The following is a 19,339-nucleotide window of genomic DNA, read 5'->3' as shown; positions in this document are numbered from 1 at the left end:
AAGACCAAAGGTTACTGTGGTAGATTCCCTTTCAGCCTCTGGAATGCAAATTCTTAGCTCTGTGTTTTTTGGGGGCACGGGACTGAGTCATTTGATGCTGGTTGGTGGTGACTGGGTGGGTGATCTAGTTTCCACAATCTTCTATATTGCTCTAGGGAGCAAATCCTGTAACCATCTTTCTGCTTGTCTTACTCTTTGTGATTTAATCCTGGCTTTGATGATCCCAGCTCTTCAAGGATGGGAGTCTTTTCTTGCCTTTTCATATCTCCTCATCCTCCCAGGGATAAAAGTCCTACTCCTGGACTTCACCAAAAATTACTGGACTCTACTACCACCTGTAAGGAGATATTCCAGATGCTGTTTGTCTGTATCCCTAGATGTCTCCGAATGGCTGTCCTGGATCCCTCATTTCTGTCTGCCATCCATATACTAGTCCATTCCCACTCTTGAAGTTTGGCTTTTTCTCAGAGAAACTGCTTGCCCGGACTGCCCCAAATTTTCTGCTGTCATACTTGTCCAAAGCCCTATTCTATTTGTTAGACTTGTCTTCTCTCTAGTACTAGTACTAGCTAGATTTGGGAATCTGTCTCCCAAATTATTTACCATTCCATGTGCAGGTCCTTGTCCAGCTGCTTTAACCATGAAACCGGGCTGTGTGTGACCCATAATGTAAATATGGCAGGACAAGGATGGGGAAAAGCAGAGTGTGTTCTGGAAAGGTGTAGAGCTGACCTAAGAAGGTTGGGAGGGTGTGTGTGACAGGTCATTGAAAGTAAAGATGGATTAGTGGGGTGGAACTACATTAAAAACAGTTTTAAATGCCAGGATGAGACACTGGAAATGACCCAGTAGTGATGAGCAATTATTATTGGTTCTTAAGCCCCCATAGAGAGATTAGTCAGTGTGCAGGGTAGACTAGAGAGAAGACTGAAGACGGAGAAAGGAGGAAACCATTAAAGTTGTGCAAACAGGAAGTGATGAAAGCCTGGATTGGAGTTTATCTGTTATAACCCACAGGAAAAAGATAAGAGGCAAACTTTGAAGCAAAAACTATAGACTCAGGAAGAGAACAGATTTATAGGGGAGTGGAAATCAAGAATGACTGCAAATTAGTAATTATGGTGGTATTACTGGTAGAAGCAAGGGAATCTCAGAAGGAGCTCTAATATTGGAAAATAAAAATAAAACCCAAGCTCTCTAAGAGGTTTCATTAATAACACTGATTATACATGAGAGCTTTGCTAGCAAATATTCAAGCAGAGGGATGTGTTAGAATCAGTTGAACTGCTGAAATGAGACTAGAAGGCAAATGAGAGATCAGGGCTAAACACATCAATTTGGGAGTGGAAGTCATAAATGTGGATGAGGGAACTGTAAGGGAAGGGAATTAAAACCTAATTTGTCAAAAATCCCACAGTTTGACACAATATTCTGGGCCTGGGCCTCTTCTAGGCTGCTGGCCAAGAACAGGCAAAGGAGTTACAGATGGACTGAACATGCATAAATAAGAAAATCTGTTGTATAACGTGGCTCTAAAAAAAAAAAAATCCACCTCTCTACCTACACATGATATTTCTAGAGCATGAGAACTCATGATATCATGACTGTGTGAACATTTCTTATCTCATCCCACTGAGAAAAGCTGCACCTGCCACTCAAGCCTTGATTCCCTTCGGGTGCTAAAATGTACTCTACCACCAGAAGGGTCCACATGCCTCTTTTCTTAGCTCAAATGCAATAATTGCCTGAGTTTAACCCTCAGCTGTGTTTCTTTCTAATTCTTCATTCTCCTTTCCAAATTCCTATCATCTGACCATGATAAGCAACTCATTGACTGTTAGTGTCCTCATCTGTAAAACGGAAACATTAAGAACTAATTTCCTTTTTGATGAAGAAAGGGATCTTAAAACAAGTCAACACAGAATGGACAATTTTAACAAGATGTTCTGAGGGACCCAGATAGCTCATTTTGGTATGGTTCTTTTAGTTTGTATGTTTAAAGACTAGTGGCCAGTGTAGCCCATATAACTTTTATGTGACTTCAGAACCAAACTGGGCTTCTTTTAGTTCTGGTCCTGATTAATACAAAAAATGAAAGGAAGAGAGAGAAAAAAAGTGGAACTTTATGGTGGGTTCTTTTGTGGGGAGGGAACTCTTTGGATATAAACTGGCATTTGCCCAACAGTATTCTGAGTTCAGTAAATAACTCAACACACTTGGGCTGAATTTCCAATGAAAAACATGAAGCTTACAAAGTAAATGGAAAATACTTGGCAAGATGCATATTTACATTTGATGAAGGGAAATCTGGGCCGGGGCGGGGGGGTAGTTGGCCAAACCTGACAGGCACAGAGGGATTAACCCATGCTCACTCATCACCATAACAGAAATTGCCAGTTATCACCAGCCCTGGGCCATCGACTTTCTCAAAGAAATCGTACTCCCCTCTCCCAAAAGGAAGCTGGCTTCCATAGGAGCTGTGTGTGTGTGTGTTTGTGTACAAATTTAGTGCACAGGTATGCCTTACAAACGAATCAGCCACTGAAGAAATGAAGACTTCATATACTATATAAACCACTTTCTAAAATGCAGGACAAAATCTGATATTTGTTGTGTGTACTACGATTCTCCACTTTAAGATAGAAGTCTGAATACAGGTCTCTTTCCTCATTAACATTTTTAGCCCAGTAAGAAAATGAGACCCTTTAGCTGATTTATCCAAAGTGACACAGCTAATAAATGATACAACAGAAATTCAAACCCATGGTTGTTTCATTCCAAGTTCACATTTTCCCATTGCATTTACTGCCTGCAAAAAATAAAAATTTTTTAAAAATGGTGTGAATGGGGAGACAAAGCAGGAGGCTGGTGGGTACACCTAGCTTATAAAATATATACTGCTGATTCTGCATCTAATTCATTTCTAAGATTCAGAGGAAAGGCACAAAAATTAGTAAGCCCTCACCCTGTGATGAAAAATCAACCCAGCCTCAGACAGATTGTAGTGGTTTGCCCAAGGTCACAGAGCTAGTACAGGAGGGAACCAGGATTCCAACCCAGAGACACATAACTTTAACTGTAAGGTAATGGCAAAACGTTTTCACCTATGACACCACTTTAAAGCCAAAGACAATCCTAGGAGAAAAGTGTTGGAAATGATACAAAGAAATTGGAGTCAGCATGTAAGAGACAGATTTGCTAGACTTCCTTGTGGGTTACTTCAGACAAATAAGCTCCTGCATTTTGTAAGGAGGGGGAGGTGGAAAGAAAAACATATATAAAATATTTTATTTTCCCAAATGGGAAACATGAGGGTACAGATTTTGCTTGCAGGCTCAGATTTCTTTTTGTATGTATGGTAAATATTATTCTGTCTTCTATTATGTTCTGACGAAGGTGTCCATGAGAAGAAGTTAGGTTAACTCCTTGAGTTTCTACAGAGATTAAATAGAGTTCTCCATGTCAATCCGCAGTGGAGTTCAGGGCAGTGAGGGTCACCAGGACTACCCAGGGTGGTCTACCCTGTGGAATAATTCAGTGTTGGGGAGATCATTATTTCCCTCTTCATACTTTCTCCACAAAGGGGAAATTCCATTCCTCCCACAGATGGGACTATATACTTCTAGATGTCTCCTGTCACTTCTCCTGTGGGAGGAGTAGCTAATTTGATTAGTGGAGAGTGTGAACACCATTGAACCAGGATTTTTCCAAATACTATAGTTATTGAATGGGAAAGTTTGTGATGGCCAGTCCTTTCTCTCACTGTCTTATACCGGCTGAGGGAGTGGGCAGTGGACTCACTTGTGCTTCAAAATCCACGTTCCCCAGGTAGGCCCAGCTAGGTTTCTGTTCTCCCTGCCAGCTTTCCCGTCTTGTCTGTGAATGGGTGAGGCAGGCAGGCCAGTCACCAGAGGCCAAATAACCTTAATAAATGTAAATTCCCGAAAAGGAAGTGCTAGTTTAGCCTCAAGTCCAAGTTCTATTGCCTAGTCCACCTTCACTGCAAGTAAAATTGATAATTTGACGTTAAGACCTGAAAGGAAGGTGGGATATGTGAATGTTACTCTAAGCCTAGAACACTCAGGACCTTTGAGGCAGGCATTCACTCCTCTGCTGTCATAAAAACATTGGCATAGCATAATCATCAGCAGGATCCCTGGCTGTCCTTTTGTAAATTTTTTTTAAGATTTTATTTATTTATTTGAGGAAGAGAGAGAGAGAAAGCATGAGCCGGGGGAAGGGGTAAAGGGAGAAGGAGACTCCCCACTGAGCAGGAAGCCTGATGCCACACTCAATCCCAGGACCCTGAGATCATGACCCGAGTCCAAGGCAGACACTTAACCAACTGAGCCACCCTGGCGCCCCTGGCTTCCCATTCTTAAGAGTTGTTCTGCTTTTCTCTTTGCTTTCTGCATAAAAGATCATAATAAATATCTGTTGATTGACTAAAGTTGCTAAACAACAACTGGTGTTTAAATTAATCCCACTTGAGCCAAAACAGCTGGCCTAAAGCACTGAGCAAATCTCTGAAATCAAACACACTCATCTTCACATCAGAGAACATGTTGTATTTTCAGATGAAGGGGGAAGAGAAAGAGGAAAAGGTGCTGATGGGACCTCTCACTGGCACCAGAAAGTGCTCAGTCCGAAAGCCACTCCAGCTTTCTGCCACCTGAGAGCAGCTGGGCAGGTCCAAAGAGGCAACTGGTCATGGAGTCAAAACAAATGAAAAGATTTCCTGTACTCTGGAATTGATATTGACATTCCTCTGAGAAAAAAAAGCAGAAGCAACCTTTGTGATTGATTGGTTCATTCATTCATGCATTGACAAGAAGTTATAAAGCACCTACAATTATAGGTAAAAGTTTTCTCTACACATGCAAATGCTTCCGGGGAAAAAAAAGGGTTTGGTTTTGTTTTTTTTTTGTAGGAAGACTGATGTGGTCACAGGTCAAACCATACTCTCCAAGTCAAGTTTACCAATAATAAGGCTGATATTTTTTTTAAGCTCCATCTGTCTAACTCTGGTCTATTTCTTAATTGGTTCTAAAATTAAGAGGAAGAAGAGGATGATTAATTATTGCCCTCTAAAATGTTACATGTTTATTGGATAAAAAACAATTTATGGAACTTTTTCTTAAAATATTTCTTAATGTGGACAGGTTTCCATCAACCACATTTTTTTGGTAACTACTGATGGGTAGTAGTGCGTTCCTGGGGTGCTAGTTAGCTGAAGAACCACAATGACCACAGGATGGGGGAGACTAAAGTTGTCCAAACAGAAGGCCACTCTGCTTTCTCATGGAGGGGACCACTAGAGGCAGGCTGGGCTTGGTTAAGGTGCTCAAGAAGAAGATCAAGGTTTCTGTTCGTGGCTCATATATGTGGAAAGATGGTCAAAGGTCCCAAATGCACACCATACAGTATGATTTCAATGCCTTAACCCTAGAAAACTTCCGAGGCAAGTATAACTGAACGACTACCTTCACCATAACAAAATGCGAAGCTTTATCAAAGCTTTTAACTTTGAGCAGTCACTCCCCATGCATTCCTTATATGGTATTTGAGGACTTGAAACAAAGCCCTTTGTGTATTCCTTGTGTTTTCAAAACATACTCTTGGTAACCAAATAAACTTGCTAAAGAGGAATACTGACTCCGAGCCAATTAAATGTCAGAATCATCCACCAAAAAATATCCACTTTGGTTCTCGAGTGTTGGATCAATAGCTCTCTGTTTTGGCAGTAATTGGATATAACAGAACCAGTTTTCTATTACCGTCCCTTCAGAGTCATAAAAATAAAATAAGGTTATCTGCACTTGAAAGTATATTTATCTTTCTATTGTTTACAAACACATTTTTGATTGGAGAGGAAACGGGGTGGTTAGGGTAGATACAGCCATTTTGTCCAAGGAAGGTATCAAGTTATTAAAAGGTATATGGTAAAAAAAAAAAAAAAAAGAGAGAGAGAGAGAGAGAGATTGAGATTTGCAAAACCCATTCCTGTTTTTCTTAGTGAACACTGAGGAGTACTACAAGCAAAATTAGTCACTAGTAACTGTGTCATAGGTCCTGATCAAAACAATCAGACTACTGGGGCTCTTGACTGGCACAAATGGGAGCACGACCTTTGGAGATTTCTTTTTTTTCTCCCTCCTGCCCCTGGAAATTTCTCTATAAGACATGTTTATTTATATTTTGCACCCACTAAATTGTGAGCATATTAGGTCAGAAAGGCAGTTTATATTCATCTATAAATTTGTGCCTGATACTTAATAGGTTATTTGACACATTGTTGTTAAGTGAATAAAATCTGTTGATAATTTATAATTCAGGAGTAAAACAGATTTCAGGTAAAGCTTTTGCTAGGTCAATAATGAATATATATAACAAGCATATCTCCAAGAATTTCATGAGTAAGTTAGTAATTTTCACTATTATTATTAAACAAAAGCCCTAGAGAATAGACTGACATGGCACTTAATGTTGTTGATTAAGAGTAGATGAAGATATAATGAAATTATGAAAATACTCAATCTTTTTCTTATGTTAAGCACCCAATATTTAAATGCAAATAATAGAACAGTCCCACAAAGCAATTCTATTAAGCTTCATTTCACTTTTTAGAGAAGCAAAGGTTCTCATCTTATCAGTTTTATTGCCATTTATTAATGCCATCTATTAATTTTTCATGTTTAAAAAAAATAACAGGTATTGGAAGGTCTGGCTGGCTCAGTCAGTGGAGCATGTGATGCTTGTTTTCAGGGTTGTGGGTTCGAGCCCTATGTTGGGCCTAGAGATTACTCAAAAAAAAAAAATCTTAAAAAATAATAATAAGGTATTAAAAACCTTTGTAATCAACTTCTAAATAAACAGCTATTTCCATGTATATTAGTGATCTTATGGAAAGAACACTCGGAACTTAATAAAACCCCAGAAAATCCTGACTCACAAGAACATAGTGCTTATTTGGTTTTGGGTCATTGGCTGCTTCATTGTTGAGATTTTCCAAGTCAGATAGTGTTACCCTTGGAATATGCCAGTAGGCATCAATAACTGACCATAAATGAAAAGTTGGCCTTCCCCAATCAGATGTAAGACTCAGCTTTCCAAATCCAGTGTTCTCGTTAAGGCAGCAGAGGGCAGTGAAAGCACTGTTAATTGATCGTGTAAACCTTTTATTACAATCTGGAGAGAAATATTGTATTTCCTTATGGCTGCATTTTCCATTTTAAACATCATACATGTAAGTGGTTTGAAAGACAATACATTTTTAGTCTCAGATGCATTTTTGAAACCAAAAAGAACATTTACAAAGTGCAATGAAATACCTATGTAGCATTTCGGGGACTTAGAGTTCACTTGAGTATTAACAGAAGAATGTCTTAGAGGATAATACTACTTTGTGACGTTGGTCTAAAATTTACCTACATGGTGTAAGAGACACTAGAACTGTGGAAACCTATCAGAGTGCTGTGCTTATATTAGCAGAGAATTTAAGAGTTTCCAGGAGCCTTTACAGTCAACTGACAATCATGGAAAAGTTACTAGATTCTCTCCACTGGACAAGGCTAAGGTATAATCAGAACAGAGGTCTTCGTGTTCCTTTCACTTTAAAGCCTTATTTTGCCACATCATATTTCATAATATTTAACAGTAAGACTTAGGACTTCTGATGTGCTTCTCAGGGTTCAAACATCTTAGGAAACCTCACTTGAAAAATGCAGTTGTAGGGGGCACCTGGGTGGCTCAGTCTGTTAAGTGTCTGCCTTTGGCTCAGGTCATGATCCCAGTGTCCTGGGATCAAGCCCGGCATCGGGCTCCTTGCTCTGTGGGGAGCCTGCTTCTCCCTCTCCCTCTGTCTACCGCTCTGCCTACTTGACCACGTGTGCGCTCTCTCTCTCTGTCAAAGAAAAGAAATAAAATCTTTAAAAAAAAAAAAAATAAGAGGGGCAGCTGGGTGGCTCAGTGGGTTAAAGCCTCTGTCTTCGGCTCAGGTAATGATCCCAGGGTCCTGGGATCGAGCCCCGCACTGGGCTCTCTGCTCAGAAGGGAGCTTGCTTCCCTTCCCCTCTCTCTGCCTGCCTCTCTGCCTACTTGTGATCTCTGTCTGTCAAATAAATAAATAAAATCTTTTTAAAAAAATAAGAAAAGAAAAATGCAGTAGTGTTCACATTCTATTTCTACAAAAGTTCTCAAGAGGTAAGAAGAAAATATACCCAGTAATGTTAGACATCTTAATCAATATGTATTTCACAATTTTCAAAAATAAGACCTTGTCACTCCCTGACCCCAACTCCAGCCCCAACTAAGAAGAAGACGTTGTTCTTTTCACCTCAGCCAACGCATGCATATCTGCTCCCCTTCTTGGCATGCCCCAGCACTGTATCATAATTAGAAATTTTACTAAACGGGACTGGACCTGGCTATGGATACTTTCTTAGCTGTAACCTTCCAAAGCCTGTGCTTCCTTCTGGAAGATCTACCACCAGCTTTCCCTACTGAGTTAGGTATGTCAACATCAGGGGAAAGGGTTAAATGTCTAATGGTAAAATAACAACCTCTGGGAGAGAGGACATCTCAGGGAAGCCAGGACACTGCTGTAACAGTTACAATGAAACATTTTTGCCTCTGGACTTTGTTGATCTGTCTGGAGCACAGGATGTCTGATTGGCATTCACAAGTTCTAGGGCTGCCAGTGACATTCCCCTGACCCTGCAGGAGTTCTTCCTTCCTCAAAGAACACACACTAAGCCTCGAGCCCAGGACCTCTTACTTTCATTTTCGCTCGCTCTCCGCCTGCTTGCTCTCAGTCTGCAGTCTTCCAGTGAGTTGAGGGCCAGGCTGAAATCCCACAGCAAATTCCTCCAAAACCAAACAAGGAAATGTTCAACAAGTCTTTGGAAACCAATAACTGAGAGCACCAGGTTATCTTATTTGGAAGTTACTATATTGGCTGCTGTACATTTTTCAAGAAAATTAGACATTTTCTGGATTACTATGCAGCTTCACCATACCATGATCTCTAACCAAGGTTAAAGGTGCATGAATAGATCCATGTTTCAAGTAAGACTCTACATGTTTTTAGAGTATAAAGGTTTTTCAAATCCAGGTCAAGGGGAGTACTACTATTGTGGCCCCAGTTTTTAACTATAAATTTTGGTTAAAATGTGTATCTTATGACTTTTTGAGGAGATAGCTAATACTTAAGGGAATTATCCTGAGGTGTGCCAAAAAAATAAGGGAAACATGGAGACTCTTTGTAGAGAAACTATCAGGTAGTATTCTCTATCACTTTTCCCTGCATGAGAAACGACCATGGATGGGGGCTTCTCCATTGTGCCTTCGGCTGGTCTGGCCAAAAAAGCCACAGAACCTCCTGCCAAGAGCTAAGTGGACCTGTGTTTCTTGTGTGCTGACAGGTCACCACCCAGCAAGGATTAGGCTCTGGGCATGACTGCTGGTCTGGAAACCTGAAGCCAGGATTTTTGGCATCCCGGGCTCTTCAGCATACCCCAAACAACAAAGGGAAGCTCTTTGTTGGGAAAGCCCAGTCTCAGGGCCGGTTGGAACTCAGAGGTCACCTGAAGAGTTACCAGGGAGCCTAATGCATACCTTTTTTACATGGCTTCTCTGCAAGGGTTTGTTTCCATGGGGCAAGGAGAGAGGGAGGAGAGATAAAGGAGGAAACCAGGGAAAAAAAAGAAAATTGGCAGTATAGAGTGGGAGTTAAAACAGGCTCTAAGTTCAAACACACTCACTAGCTGAGCTCAACCACCTAAGCCTCAGTTTCCTCAAACATTAAATGGAACTGATGATATGTAAATCATAGGATTATTTTAAGAATTCGTGGAGTTAATCTCTGTAAACTACTTAGTGCAGCACCTGGAGCATGTCAAGTATGCCCAATAAAGGTTAACCAATTACTTTAAAGTAATTGGGTAAGAAGAAGGGAAAAGATATCCCGATTGTGTTGTGGGGTTCCTTAAATGCTGCCATTTTATTAGCTAATCATTCAGAGCCTTGTGAGGAAAGACCTACAGTTTGAGTATATCCATGAATTCGGGTACTATAAGAACCTCATCGATCTCTTCAGACTACATTTATAGAATCTGGTCAACCTGGGACAAAGTGGATCGCCCTTCTTTCAGGCCGCACGCCAGAAGAGGGGACCTTTCCCTTCTCAGAGGCTGTACCCTGGCCACAGGTTGCATCATCCCAGAAGAAGTGGCAGGGTTGTTTTGTTTCGTCTTGTTTTGTCTTTCAGTTTTGCGTAAGTGTTCATATGAATTAACAGCCCTAGGACCCAATTCCAAACTCCACAGCTCTTAGGAGCATGACCAGACCCTCCAGCCATACCCTGACTTCCATTCTCCAAGACAAGATCACAGAGAAGGTCCTTCCCTAAGATCTACCTGGGTGCGAAGAGAGAGCCGTGCTCCAGGGCCCAGCCTCTGGGAAAGAGAAACCAATTCCAATAAGACTCTCAGACCCTTGACTCCACCTTGAAACTGAAAAGGGTGGGAGGTTGTGCCCTGTCTTCCTCACTAGAGAGCTCCTACCTCAACTCTGCCCAAAAGCTATCACTTAAGGATTGAGGTTTGGGAGCTGGAGGGAGAAATAATGGAAATAAACCACAATTTATTTCCCTCTTCATTCCAGCAGCTCGAATGAATGGTGGAGAACTTCAGTGCCAACTTTTGTCATTGAGTCTCTGTGTCTAAAATATCCTCTGAGTGACCTACATTAATCCTGCTTGTCCTGTCAGACTTAGCTCTCCATGATGTGCAATCCTATCCCAGAATGAGGTGGGGCCTTTCTACTTCTTCTTAGCATCTTGTACATTCTTCCTGGAATGTAAATCCATGAGGACAGGACCTGTGTCCATCTCATACACAGTTTTTAACCTCAGCATGTGGAGTGGTACCTGACCCATAATGGAAATCCAACAAATATTGTTGAATGTGTGTATAAGTGAATTACTACAGATAAAGGAGAGGAGAAAACAGTGTGCAGCCACACTGCCTTCTGTGCAAAGAATAGAAAGTGGATTCTAGAACACGAAAACCCCATTGCCCGAGCACCAGGAAGGATTTGGGTATGAACAAGATGGGCCTGCACTTTAATTGTGGAGTACATGAAAAGGAGAGGCTTACTCTGGATAGTAGAGAGCAAGAATATTCCTGAACTGGAGTGTGGGGGAAGAGGCAGAATACAGTGCAGGAGGGATGGCATGCGGAAGAGAATCAGGAGGCAGAAGAGAAGACAGGAGGACATCTGAGTGTTCTGTGAGGTGAAGCAGACACTGCGAAGGCCCTGGTGACGGGTACCAGACAGACACCACAAGAATGTGCCCTATGTCATTTGAAGTTTACCGCTGTGCTCTCTCATGACCCCCGAACTCTCAGTTCAAGTTCTGAAACATAGAATCAGTATCGTAACCTTGTTTTGGTGATTGCTTTGTGTGGGAAGAGAAGAGGCCCACCCGGGAGTGGGAGTGAACAGAAGAGAAGGAGTCGTCCCCACCCTGGGTTTATGTCAGAACAGAAATAAAAGAAGCGCTCCAAGATGCAGAGAGCATCAGAAAGCAGGAAATCAGAGCAAAGCTGACTGTGAATTTAACAGGGATCTTAGGGACATGGTTTGGCCTTCAAAGAGACACGAAATGGGAGTTTTGCGCTACTCATCTTTGCCAGGTCCCAGAGGGCCAGGAGGTCCTAGCTAATACCTGGGACATATTACGCATCCTGCCAGAAATGTTATTTTTCTTGTCTGTGATGGCTTTTGGATCACGAGTTCCTTGAAGACAGGGGTTTTCTTATTTGCAAGAGCATCAGTATCTCTAGCACACTGTCTAACACAGAGTAATTACTATCTGTTGAATGAAGAGATGAATAGCTTTATCACAGAGTTCTTCATCAAGAACCACCTACAATTAATGAAAGAATCCAATGGGAGAGAAGGAGGCAGGAAGAGAGAAACAGAAATTAGAGGCAGAGAAAGAGAGAGAGAGAGGGAGGGAAGGAGAGAATGAGAATACAATCCTAATATATAAACCCAAATGTTTCCTCAGGCAATGTTTTTTGGCTTTTGTTTTGTTTTGTTTTCCTTTATCTCTGGTTTACCTCTTAGCCTCTAAAACCTCCCTGGGCATCTGCTCCATATTCTAGAATTAGGTTCAATGGCACCCAAAGCCTGGTGGATGGTCATCATAAGGTGATCTTCCTCTTATTCCAAGACCAAGCACACCCTGCTAGGCTGCACCCTGTCTCAGTGAAAGGCATGCATGACCTGGCCAGCCCTTGATTAGAAGTAGTCACATTTCAAGGACAGGATGTACCCAGGACAGCTCTGGCCTCGAAGCTTCTGAGATTGCCTAGAGCCAGTACTTAACTGGGGAATAGAGGTTTCCCAGAACTTAATGCAAATAACTTAATGCAAGTTCTTGGGTCAGAAGATGAGGAAGGTTTTATAGACCACAGAATGAATCCTAACAACATTTAATAACACGTATTTTAGAAAGCTAATGGATCCTCATTTCCCTGTGTTTCTGATCAACTGACAGAAGGAATAAGTAAAATCTAACGTTTTTTAAAAAGTTAAAGATAACAAACCTTAAATATAATTGTTGGGACCAGGTCTAAATATATGAAGATTCCAGTGTCTTAAGTCCTCTTATTGTTGAAGATATATTAAACATTGAAACGCAGTTACTGGTAATATGGATCAGTAAGGCAGGCAAAATGATTTCTGAGTCTGGGGGCCTGTACACCCTTAACCTGAACTAACTCACCTCTGAGATTGTAGATAGGATTGAAGTTTAGTTTCTCCTGGATGAAAACATGCTGAAATAGGACAGAAGGAACTGTCTGCATCCTCCCTGGGATCATCTAAGGGGACAGATGTCTGGCTAGGATGCCCCCTGCAAAGTATCTGACCTTGTATACACTGAATTCAACAATGTATTCTCTCCCTAAAAGTGTTGCAGAAGTGATTCTTTCTTAGAATAAAATGTAGTCATTGAGTTCGTTACCAGATAAGTTTAACTCTCCTTCTCGACATTTCAAAAATGTCCTCTCTTTCCCTTCTCTCTTTCTACGATGGGGCAAAATCCACCTCTACAGGCAAGCACAGTGATGCCTGGTGGCCATGCGGTTAGTCCTTACACAATGGCCGCACCCACAATTTCACTTAGTCCTTGGTTTATTTGCCCACAGATTCTGGACATGACAGACGGTTTGCATTCCCCAAGGCCAGGATCATGGCTAGTGGGTGGCAGAAAGAAAAGTGCCTGTCATCCTGCAAAGATATGACCTGCCAACAAAGTGTGGATAAGCTCAAGAAACCTTTTCCAAACATGGAAATGGGACTGGATCAGTTTGGGGCAGATGGAAGCTTTTGCCAGTTCTTAATTTTGCCAATCTCCCTCAGTGATTTCTCAACCACTCAACACAGGGTGAAAGGGAACAGAGTAACTTCTATTTCCAACACTTTGAAGCTATTACAAATTATCAGACTTTTTCCTAATAAGTAAAATAGATACTAGAAAAATTGGCAGTCTGAGGACTATCCCCAAACCCTTTAGGATTACAGGAATTTCATAGCAGGGTTAACATTTTTAGAAAGTAAGAACTGAGTACTTTCATTATCTTCTCTGTTTCTAGGTACGTCTTTATAGCTAAATTTATTTTTGCTTTGCCAAAGACTTTTCAGCTATTCACTGATTAATGGAAGGAACGTGTATCCCCAATACAAAAGCACAAAATTCCAAAAATGCATCAGCAATGCTTCTTTTATTTATTTTTTTATGGGGGAGGGGGGCACTGGCAGAGCCATCTGAGGCTTTATTTGGGAAAAGACACTTGAATTGGTTTTTAGTTGGGGTCATGGGCGAGAGGTTGTACCCAGGGCAGTAGACTCCCCCCAAGAGCAGGCTGAGGACGGGGGCTGAGCCTTAGGTATCTCCCTGTTCCCGATGCTCCTCAGCACAGCTCCTTCCCCAAGGCTGTATGGCAGCCACAGGAGTTGGGAGGCTGGAGGGAACTACAGTGCTTGTTCACTTGGTCAGGCATGAGACCGCTCGGACACCAGCTTCCCATCACAGTCTCAATCTTCTTCACAACCACACACTCGTTGGGGTTCACATGGCTGAAGGAGCTGGAACCCCTGCCAAGCTGAAACTAGGTTGGAAGGAACTGAGGCCATAGTTGAGGCCAGGACTGGTGAGGCTTTCTTGGGCCCAGCTCAGCCCACCGGAGTAGCCACTGGTGGTCTTGGTATGGATACTCATGTTCAGTGGCAATCTCAATGTCCAGGGCCAGCTTGACTCTGAAGAGCTCCCAGTACTCACACAGTTGTGGTGCCATGTCCTGCTTGACTCTCTGTAGGGCAGCCTCCAGCTTGGCCAGCTTGGCATTGGCGTCCTTAACAGCCAGCTCCCTGAGTTGCTTGCAGCCTCCAGGGAAGCCCTCTGGCCTTTAAGGACCCTGATCTCAGCCTGGAGTTGGCTGATACCTGTTTCGTCTCTGAAATCTGTCTTCATGTGTTAGAGGTCATCCCCATGTTTCCCAGCCAATGTCTACAGCTCCTCATACTTGATCTGGTACATGATCTGACCTCAGCCTGGCTGTGGTTGGCAATGTCCTTGTACAGGGCTTTGACCTTGGCAATGATGCTATCAAGGTCCAGGGAGCAACTGTTGTCCATGGACAACACCACAAACGTGTCCGAGATCTGAGATTGCAGCTCACAAATTTCCCCTGCTATAGCTGCCTTAAGAAGCTGATCTTGTCGGTCAGGCTTTCCAGGAGGGACTCCAGCTCTACTTCGTTCATGAAAGCTTCATCCACATCTTTCTTAATGAGGACAAATTCATTCTCCATGTCTGCATGCTCTTTGATCTCCTCCTTGTACTCATTCCTGAAGTCCTCCACCAGCCCATGAATGTTGCCAACCTCCACCTCCAGCTGAAGCTTCTCCTGGCCCCGTGTGTCAGGCTGCCCTGGAAGGTGGTTGATGGAGCTCTTGAACGCTCTGCCCATGTTGCTCTGAGCTGTGTTCTGCTGCTGCAGGAGGCTTCACTTGGTCTCCAGAATTTTGTTCTGCTGCTCCAGGTGCTGCATCTTGTCGATGAAGGAAGCAAACTTGTTGTTGGGGGTCTTTATCTGCTCCTTCTCTGGGGTGTACACAGCTTGAACATTGGGGTCTACCCCCAGCTTAAGGGGTCTCAGCAGGCTCAGATTCAGAGACAGCTATGATGCTCCCCATACCCCCACCCTGCCATAACCCCCGACCACACTCATGCTGGTGCCAAGTCCACACCAGTAGCTGCTTCTGCTGCCCACATGAGAAAGTGGAGAAGCTGATGTGGGTGCCAGGAATGCTTGTGTCGGAGCAGCTGCTGAAGGCCCTGGGGGCCAGAGGTGGACAACTTGTAGGACTTCTCGGCCACCCTGATGGTGGAGGCTGGAAAGGAAGCCAATAGGCTGAAGCTAACAGAGGGTCAAGAGGGAGGTGAGAATCAGCTTCTAGGAGGGTTAACAATGCTTCTTTTATAAATTAGCTGTCTTCTATCACTCCATGACTCAGGGCTTCAGAGACTTTGTTTTGTTTTGTTTTCCTATTACTTTTCTAACCAGTTTTCTCTATTTCCTTTGACTCTTCTTTTTCTCTGTTCCAAACAGTAGGTTCTTTCAGAAAATTCTTGGTTTTTCTCTCCAAAAGCAATCCCTCAGTGGACTTGTCTGCTCTCAGGGACTCATCTGTTACTTCTGTGTGCATGCTTCAAACTTCACAACCGTATTATCAACTGGTTACCAGCCGTCTACTACATGAAAACCTACATTATCTTCAGAACAACAAAGTCACAGGCAAAATTACATCTTTTCTACAAACAAGGTAGTCTTAACATCCCAACCACTCCTTCAGTCAGTGGAGTTAAGTCCTTAATGGAGGTAACACCCAGAGCCATCTACTAGAAATTAACAAGAGCTAGAAATAAACCTGCCTTCCTGGTGATTCACCACATCACTTTTGGCACCAAACATTTGATGAGTTATTTAATTATCCTCTATTGCTTTACATTTGTACCCAGTGATTTTACAAATATTCACTGAGCACTTACTCTGTGCCAAGTATGGCTGCAGGTGCAGATGGCAAAGAGCTTAAATCTTTGCTTAAATCTTTGAGCAAAGAAGCCAAGAGTAGACAAACACCAATATAATTAAGTTAAAGTACTAATGAGATCAATATTACAGAAAGTAAAAAGAGACTAATGTGATAGAGCAACTTGGGGCAGGATGGTGAAGGCTACTAGAGATGGCAAATGTCTCTCTGAGAAGGTAATATTTGAGCTCACACCTGAATAATGAAGATACAGAGATGCAAAGATCTAGGAAAATGTTTCAACCCAAAGTCTATGCAAAAGCTCTGAAATGTGGACAAGCTCGGCATATTTGAGGAAGAGTAGAAGGAAATGAGACAACAGAAGGCAGATATCAATCAGCTCCTGTGGACTCCACAGGCTAGGATTTCTCAACCTTGGCACTACTGACATTTAGGGCCAGATAATTCTTTACCATGTGGAGCTGTTCTGTGCAGTGTGGGATGTTTAGCAGCATTCCTAACCTCTATCCACCAGGTGCCAGTAGGCTCTTCCTAGTGACAATCAAAGAACCTAAGCATCTGTGATTACCAAATGGGGATTACCAAATGGGCACCAAAGTAACAAATGAGAAGCCAAAAAGCTCCAGTTGAGAACCATTATTTTAGACCAAGGTAAGAAATTTGGATATTATTCTAACTGGAACAGAAAGCTATTAAAACATCTTTGGCAAAGGACGCCTGGGTGGCTCAGTCGGTTAAGCATCTGCCTTTGGCTCAGGTCATGACCCCAGGGTCTTAGGATTGAGTCCCACAACGGGCTCTCTGCTCAGCAGGGAGCCTGCTTCTGCCTCTGCCTCCTTCTCTCTATTTCTCTGTCATGAATAAATGAAGAAAATTTTAAAAAATAAAATAAAACTCCTGAGTTTGGGGGAAAAAAACAATCTTTGGCAGAGAGTAATAGGATCTGAGTCACACTGTAGAAAGTTTATTCTGGCTTTAGTGGAGCAGGATGAGAGAAGAAGCAGAGAGAACCAGAAGTCTGTAACAGAAACCTGAGTCAGAGAAGATGGACTAAGATAGTAGCTAAGAAGGATCCATCTAGGAATTAGGTGGCAGGTATTGAGAACAAGAAAAGAATCAAGCATGATGTTTAGGTTCTTTGCTAGAGCCATGAAGTAGTTGGAACGAGCCCTAAACCTGAGATAGCAGTGCCATTTCTTGATGGGGAACACTTGGAAGTGGATTTGTGAGTGTAAATGTTGGAAATTAAGAGTTCCCTTAGCCATATTAAGTTTGAGATATCTCTTGATATCAAATGGAGAGGTCCAGTAAGCAAGTTAAATGTATGTTGGGTATGGGGAGGTCAGGTTTGAAAACTGAAATCTATGGATGGGATAGGAAGATGAGAGATTAGATGGGATCACTAGTGTATGTGTTTCTTGTGGATGCTGTAACAAATAACTACAAACTGGTGACTTAACACAAGAGAAACTTATTCTCTTATAGTCTGGAGCCAGAAGTTCAAAATCAAGGTGTCTGTAGGGGCTGCACTCCCTCTGGAGACTCTAGGGGAGAATGCATATTTTCATTCTTTTAGCTTCTGTGGCTCTTAGCAATCCTTGACTTGTGGCCTAATGTGACCATATCACTCCAAACTCTACCTCTTTGGTCACATATCCTCCTCCTCTTCTGTCTGTCAAATCTCCCCTGTGTGTCTCTCTCTCTCTTTTTTAAAGATTTTATTCATTTATTTGAGAGAGAGAGCACAAGGGCGGGGGAAGGGTGGGGGGGGGGGAGAAGCAGGTTCCCCACTGAGCAGGGAGCCTGATATGGGCCTTGATCCTAGGACTCTGAGATCATGACCTAAGCTAAAGGCAGATGCTTAACCGACTGAGCCACCCAGGTGCCCCTCTCCTGTGTGTCTCTTATAAGGACAGTTATTAGATTTAGGTTCTACCTGAATAATTCAGCATGATCTCTTCATCTCAAATTCCTTAACATAATTACATCTACAAAGACCCCTTTTCCCAAGTAAGGTAACATTCACTAACATTCACAAGTTCTGGGAATTCAGGTGTGAACATATCTCTTTGGGGACCACCATTCAGCCCACTACACATGGGGAAAGAGTGCAGAGAAGACAAAAGGTTCCTCCAAGGTGGACCTTCCAAGTAGGGCCTTAGAGACTCCAACATATAGAAACTGGTAGAGGAGGAGGAACTAGGAAAGAAAGGCGGGACGGCATGACGGTCAGAGACAACCAGAGAGGGCCTGGGGGTCATGTTTCTTCAGTACCTCGCATGTCTCTTTATACCAGATTTGCCCCAGAGTAAGTTTAAAAGATACTCCTTGAATTGAAATTAATATTTATAGTGAGCTTCTTAAAAAGCCTGTTGCCTATGACATTAAACTGCCTTGAGATTATTGGAAAATCTCAGGGGCAGTCACCCACACATTTATTGCTTTAGGTGAGTACATGGAAAGAGAGAGAGAGAGGGAAAACCTGTTTCATTCTGTGCCAAGTTTTTATTGCAGCTGTAATCATCGCTCCTCTTTTAATTCTTCATTCCCAAGCCTACAAAGTGCTAACATTTGAAACCTATTTAGGAAATTCTTTGGAACTTGCAGCAAACTTCCAAAGTTAAATTTAGGGTTCAAGCCTCCATGATTGGCTTGCGAAGTGAAAAGGATGGAGAGTGATTATTTGAGGGAGCTGCTTTCCTTTGATGCTTGATGTAGAGATGGGATATACATCTCGGGGCTGCAATTAATTCCTTGCTTCCAAGGAAAATATACTCCTTGTCTTTTCATAAAAATAAGAAATTCTGTATTACCCACAACTTTATAGTCAATACATCTCAACTTTATTTACTAATGAACAAACATATCCTAAAATCCTCTGAATAGAAATATATCACATAGGGTCAAAATGTCATCTGTCCAAAACATAAAAATTAGTGCCTTGGGGAAAACATATCTTTTAAATCAAAGTAAAACTGAATGTATGACCTCAAAATGCAGGAATACTGGTCCTTTTTTTTTTTTTTTTCTTTTCTCAAGTGTATCTCCCTTGGGGGCTGGCAGATCATTCTATGACTTAATCCTCAAAAATTTGAGGGGAGCATATTGAGGGAAAATTTCAACTATTCTTCTAATAAAGCCATCTTGCTTCTAGAAGAGAAATGATGACTAAAGCAGTCTGAGATTGTCGAAGACTGCCAGAGGAGATATGGAG

The 19,339-nt window shown here is 42.2% G+C and overlaps 2 protein-coding genes and 1 pseudogene across 5 annotated transcripts in view; 1 reads left to right on the top strand and 2 right to left on the bottom strand.

The window, feature by feature from the left end:
- Positions 1 to 19,339, bottom strand: part of SYNPO2 (synaptopodin 2) — a 174,559-nt gene that overhangs the window by 86,636 nt on the left and 68,584 nt on the right. The gene's annotated exons all lie outside the window — the stretch shown is intronic.
- LOC125093322 (uncharacterized) overlaps positions 1 to 19,339 on the top strand; it is a 166,045-nt gene that overhangs the window by 98,323 nt on the left and 48,383 nt on the right. The gene's annotated exons all lie outside the window — the stretch shown is intronic.
- On the bottom strand, positions 13,824 to 15,264 carry LOC125093321 (keratin, type II cytoskeletal 8-like; annotated as a pseudogene).

Source organism: Lutra lutra, chromosome 2 (assembly GCF_902655055.1).
Source record: "Lutra lutra chromosome 2, mLutLut1.2, whole genome shotgun sequence".
NCBI classification, from domain to species: Eukaryota; Metazoa; Chordata; class Mammalia; order Carnivora; family Mustelidae; genus Lutra; species Lutra lutra.
Note: the sequence above shows the minus strand (reverse complement) of the source record. Positions and strands in the feature narration are given on the sequence as shown.